We start from the raw sequence: 6,889 nt of genomic DNA, 5'->3' as shown, positions 1-6,889 counted from the left end.
CTAGGTTGAGTTGCTGCAGCCAACAGCTAGGCAGCTACAGTGCTACATTTTGAGGGCATCTTTAAAATCATGCCCCCAAAGACTGATCAGTTTGTCTGTTTAATAATGGTCAGGAACAGGCACATGTGGTTCAAATGGGTTTAATTTCCTTAACTCATGTATGTTTTTGGTGTAGCATGCAACCAATCAATGAGAGTCCCATCTCTCATTCCCTTTAAAATCCAGACATACAGTACATGCGCCTTGGCACATTGCTATTATAATGACGAATTTGCCAAATGAACATATCTGATATGCTCTGATCTGTATGATAGGGATGTAGGAGAATGAGACAGTCGATTTGAATCAATGAAATAAATTACATTCGTATTCAGAAACTATTGCCAGAAGTGTGTCATCCCCTGGGAAAACAAAAAAGACAAACCAGTGGTGGTGTCATGTTGATATTTTGAAACTGTATCCTCAAAACACCAGAAGGAAAGAGATGATAACTCCAAAATATCAAAATATTTTAGGCGAAGTAAAAACTTTGGAGTGACAATCAAAAAGCCCTGTCCTTGATCCAACTGATAATATGTGGAACTAAAAAGGTTCTTGCAAAGGGGTCCACATATCCTACTTAATTCAGTTGCACGACTTCTGCAGGAGGAATGGGCTAAAATTCCTGTTGTGTTGTTGTGTGAAGTTTATAGCCTGGAGGACCAGACCCAATCTGAAATATTAAGGGTCTGGCCACGAATAATGTAATGGCCCAACTCGAGGGGCGGCACCAAGCACACATTTGAAAATCTCACTGCACGCAATTGGATAACACTATACGATCAATGTTAACTGACTAATTCCGGACTTCGACGCAATTGGATAACACTACGTCCGTCATCTGTTTAGCCAGAGACTTTCTAATGTGGAGACACAGCACTCAAAAAATACTCCATAGAAATGCATGGGGCTACTTTGTCACGCCAATATGGCCGTTGTCTACACATATCCCACCCTTTCCTCGGCAAAACGTCGACATGTGAGTACATTGAGCCAATCATGTGGTGTGATGTGAATGCATTGAGCCAATCATATGGTGTGTTGTGAAGACATCATGCCAATCATGTGTTGTGATCTCGCCACTGGAGCAAGATTGGTGTCGTGAAGCCTTGCGCACGCGCATTTCTGCTGAATAGGATGCCTGACGAGTGCCCAAAAAGCGTTGTCATATGGCCGCCAAGTGGAGGGACTTGCCTAAAAGGACTTTGGTTTAGCTTGCCTCTGGCCCACCTATATCAGATACACAGATATGATTGGCGCATCATCAAGGCCGTAGCCAGGATTTTTCAGGGGCATAGCCAGGATTTTTCAGGGGCGTCGCTAGAAATGCTATGGAGGTTCTTCCCCCATTTTGCCAACAACCATATATTTGTTCAGATTATAACATGTTTTGTTTATAACTTGAACCAACACACTTTTCCACAATATTATTTTTTTTAGATGCACCTGTATATCTGAGCCTTTTCCCAAATTGGCTTTGGATATTTATACTGGACCCTGCTCCATCTTTTGTTAAGAATGAACTGCTTCTCTTTATCAGAGTAGCAAATGTTGCATAATTTGCAGGGCTGCAGATCTTGTAGGCTACCTTCTGACACAGTGAGTGTCACATCTTGACTCTCACTTAGGAGGGCTCTTTCTATCATTTCCCTCTTCTCCTCTTTCTTCTCAACTGCCTGATTTCTATCCCCTGTCTCCTGTGTTGGATTTCTTAAAACAACAAGTCTCTAAATTACTGAACAATAATATAATTGATATAATTTGACAATAGGTAATATTTGTGCCATGAGATAATCCTTAACATAACATTATCCATCCTATATAACATTGATATAGCTTCGTTTTCAATGCAGGTTAGCTAACTGCATCTCCACTGAATTTCAACATTTTTATTATTTAGCATCTCATTGGTAGCTCTATTGCATCTAGTTATTGTATTCAACCAATTAGGCCTATATTTCTCACCTTCCCTCCTTCTCTGTCTGCTCTTCTGCTGGCTTTCCAAATGTTAACTTTGTGACAGCCTTTGTTCAGGTCAAGTAAATTAAGATAGCCTACTGGCAGAAATTAACAAGACGTCAAGTTTATTTTAAAGTTTATTTTTAAACTATGTGAGCTGCGTTGCGTTCGTTAATTAGTTTAGGACACACTCCGCGATAGCCGACTCGACTCTACTTTCGTTTTGACAGAAAGTCAAAATGTCAGAGGTAGGATATCACGTGACGGTTCGTTGATGCAAAGATAATTGTCTCGTCGGCTATGCCTATTTGTAGCCTACTTAATAAATTAGAGGACGTGACCTCGGTGTCCTCTATGGTAGCTACGGCCATGCGCATCATTACTCGTTGCCAGAGTCTCTCACTGAGCAAATGCTTCCACGACTTGGGTCTGGATTCACAGGGTATGAACTTTATGGAGGCATAACCCATTTGATTAACTCATTGAGTGCCAAATTACGTTTTTCCTTCCCATGCGTTAAGTGCCAAAAACGTAATATTACGTTTTTAGCTTTTTTTTTTTTTTTTAATTACGAAACTAGACACTCTAACACACCTTATATGTGATATTGGGAACTCTGTGATGAATTGAAATGAAATATATGACGATCGAAAACTCATGAAAACGCGCACAATCTGGATATTTTATCTGGACATTTTATCATAACTTGGTTGCCGCTTTGGGTCGAATCAGTGACGCATGCACGTCAGCTCAAAACCAGGCCATTTTCGTGGGTCTATCACTAGGTGGCAGTCTCGCCAGGTCACTTCCCGGAAACTTTACAGGCAACACTTCATATTCTAGAAAAAAAAACAGCGATTTTGATCAAAACTAGCCACTGTTTAGCTTAGGATTTCTCAGTAACAGAGGCCTGTAGAAATACACGGTTTGCACCCACTGAGAGCTTAAAGTCTCACCTTTCAAACGAGCCATTGTATGTGTTCATAGCTAACACAGAATATGCTGTGGCTGTACAAAAATCATCAACAATGGTCTAGATTGCTGGCACTCTAGGACAAAGCTTCCGAAAACAGCTTGGCATTCAATGAGTTAAGGGTGTGTTTATAAATTGCCACACTCTGAAACTTTGAATGACACATAAACCCTGTTTCACAAGTGCTGTAGTGGATCCATATTGTAAACTGTAGCCTATACTGTCCATAACCCCATATAACAGGGAGTTAGAATGATCATCTTTTTCGACCTTCAGAGCGTTATTCTATTTTTGAGAGTCAGATTGAATTTATGAAAGCACCATACATTTACACATTAAAATATATTACCCTCTGAGAGTATGATAAAATAAATAACATTTGAAATGACATCAAAATATAGTAGTTAGGGCATATACCTTTGAATGAAAAGTGAAATTGGGTCATTCCACGTCAGTTCAACCAGGGCCCACGCACTTAGGTCTCAAAAAATTCTGAAAAAATTACCAGGTGTACCTATGTTACCCAGGAGACACACTGTAAAATTACTCTTATGTAAGATCAATACTTTCCAAGAGACAGCCAGTTTTATAGGGGGAGGGGGTGTCGATTTTGCTCGGCCTCTTTTTTTTGTCAAAGTTCACAAGCCCACAGCGCAAGAACTAAACCATGTAGGAGGCTCAAATTGTGCATGCTGGTACATAAATAGGAATAGTATGTAGCAAAATCGTCACGTTTGGTCTGTATAATCCTGCATGGTCATAGCTGTCCCTCAAAGTTGATACAAATTTTATTGGAGTTTTTGGCTGGGCTCTGTTTAAGCCTGTTTAAGACATATTTGTACTCAACATAGGCTCTTGATTTATTTTTCTTACTGAGATAAGTAGAAACACTCTCACAAAAAACAAAGAACAGAAAAAAAATACCTTCAGGGTCTGAACAGCAGACCTCACAAGTCTGAAAAATCATTTTGGTTACCATTTTCAGAGCACCCAAACACCTTGTGGGAATATACAAAGATTTTTTAAATAGGTTTTTCTTTATTCTCCATGATCCCTTCTTTTTGAAAACACCAATTTGACTTGTCTTATGCAAATCTTTCTTTTTTATTTTCCACCATGAACATGGGCAAAATGCCCCATTGACATCAATATGTTTTATATAGTCACCACACTGCCACCTGTGGTTGTATAGAGTAACCTGTGGTTACAAAACATATTGATGTCAATGGTGCATTTTGCCCATGTTCAGGGTGGATAGTGAAAAAGAGAACCAAAATGATTTTTTAGACTTGTTCAGACCCTGAAATGATTTATTTTCTGTTCATTGTTTTTTGTGAGAGTGTTTCTACTTATCTCAGTAAGAAAAATAAATCAAGAGCCTATGTTGAGTACAAATATGTCTTCTGAAGGCTTAAACAGAGCCCAGCCAAAAACTCCAATAAAATTTGTATCAACTTTGAGGGACAGCTATGACCATGCAGGATTATACAGACGATTTTGCTACATACTATTCCTATTTATGTACCAGCATGCAAAATTTGAACCTCCTACATGGTTTAGTTCTTGCGCTGTGGGCTTGTGAACTTTGACAAAAAAAAAGAGGCCAAACAAAATCGACACCCCCTCCCCCTATAAAACTGGCTGTATCTTGGAAAGTATTGATCTTACATAAGAGTAATTTTACAGTGTGTCTCCTAGGTAACATAGGTACACCTGGTAATTTTTTCAGAATTTTTTGAGACCTAAGTGCGTGGGCCCTGGTTGAATTGACGTGGAATGACCCAATTGTAACAAGCTGACTTTAAATTTAGCCAAGGTGTATATGTAATCTTCTGACCTCGACTATCTTTACAGATGATTTGGTCAGTTACTTTAAAAATGCACTAGCCGAGAGCAAAATTAACCAAAGTCCTTTTAGGCAAGTCCCTCCACTCGGCGGCCATATACCAACGTTTTATGGGCACTCATCGGGCACAGTCTTTGGGTCGAACTGCGCGTGCGCAAGGCTTCACGACATCAATCTTGCTCCAGCGGCGAGATCACAACACATGATTGGCACGATGTCTTCACAACACACCATATGATTGGCTCAATGTATTCACATGTCAACGTTTTGCCGAGGAAGGGGTGGGATATGTGTAGACAACGGCCATATTGGCGTGACAAACTAGCCCCATGCATTTCTATGGAGTATTTTTTGAGCGCTGTGTCTCCTCATTAGAAAGTCTCTGAATTAACCCAACCAATATCTTCTTTTTTATCTCTTTTTTGATAGTGTCAGGTTCCTGTGTATGAAGCTTACTTTGACCATCGGAGAGATGGGGAGGATGGCTGAAAAGGATTCAACATCACAGAATAAATATTCCATACATTATTTGCTGTTGAAATCTTTTATATGGTTAAATTATCATCCTACAGTATTATTACATAATCTGGCAGTCATTCTTGAGGCAAGGGACACAACATGCTGTAAAAATAACTTATTCAATTAATTTATACAGCGCCAATATGTTTCCAGGCACTTCACAGTGCACGGTTTGAACTGAAACTCGCTAGAGCACACATTAAGATGATTGAGGCAAAGAAAAACGTCCCCCCCTTTAAAATGAAGAAACCTTGAGCAGATCCATGCTAAGTAAGGGAGGGATCTCGGCTACAAAATGTATACATTCAATGTCAACAAATTATCCCTTGTTTTGAGTTATATATGATTAAAGTGGTGTTGTGCACGTGTGCCAACCTGCCCCATGCACGGGGTTGGTTGGCACATGTAGTCGGGGTTGGTTGGAACACCTATGTTATAGTCCTTTGCAGTACCCCTTTTGCTTTTATATATTTTTTTGTTATTCAATTTCTTTGTGATATAACAGCTCCATACAGCTCTATGTTTTTCATTATTAATCCTCCATGACTTCTATAATCAAAAATATGTTTTAATCAGCTGTTGCTAACTGGTGGTCATGTTTTGTGTCATAAATAAAAGCTGACAAAAAACTAAGATGCTGCTTGATTTTGATTCTCCAAAAATGATTAAGCTTTCTGCTTAGTAGGCTATTAATGACAGTACATTCAGTGAACAAACTTGAATGTTTACTTTGGCGTGTAAAGACCAAGTGTTGGTTAACCCTGTTCCTAAAGAGGGTGCTTTAAGATACGATCAGCGATCGTATGCCATTTCAAGCCCTTAACATTTCTTTGTCACATTCAGCAACCATCTCCCCATGACAGCATTCCATGAGTACAAAATGAGTAATGTAAAAAAAAAATAACAAAGAAATGTGACTTCCTGACTGACTGTACCTTTAATATTAGTGCAAGTCTATTTGTCTTTTGGTTTTATGTGAAATCATTGTTATAGCCATCTTTTGTTTACACAACACAACAGTGCCGAAAAACCCCACCAGTCTTGTGTCTTGGTGTTTCTGTAGCTGTCGTAGGTCTACCTAACGTGAAGTCACCATGCAGATCTGTGGGTTTCGTGGAAAACATTTGAAGGTCAGTAACAGGAAATGGAAACAGGCCGATTTGCGTCACGGTTTGTGTTGCAGTGCTTCTGTTTAACAACTTTAAACTTACATTTGTTTAAACCACCGATAACATCAACTGGGCTCTGCAATGCTTTCTATGTCTTTAGGATTTCGATTAAAGGAATTATCCGGAGTAAAATGCACTTTAGATCAATTTACGGATGATTGGGAGTACATACGTTGAGTTGACATCAAAATCATGTCATTTGGATGTGTTTTGAGAAAGTTCGATTTTACCGTTTTTAGTCAAATCTCGTTAGCGTGGAAGTGAGAAGGGCATATTATTTCGCCGCTACAAAACGCTATTTTTATACCTCTTCTACAGTTCCAAACAACATTACACTGGTAGTGAGTAGAGGGTCCCTAAAGCCAAACCGAAGTATCCCAAGGT

The sequence above is a fragment of the Alosa alosa genome, chromosome 24, assembly GCF_017589495.1.
Source record: "Alosa alosa isolate M-15738 ecotype Scorff River chromosome 24, AALO_Geno_1.1, whole genome shotgun sequence".
NCBI lineage: Eukaryota > Metazoa > Chordata > Actinopteri > Clupeiformes > Clupeidae > Alosa > Alosa alosa.
This window is presented reverse-complemented; position numbering follows the sequence as displayed.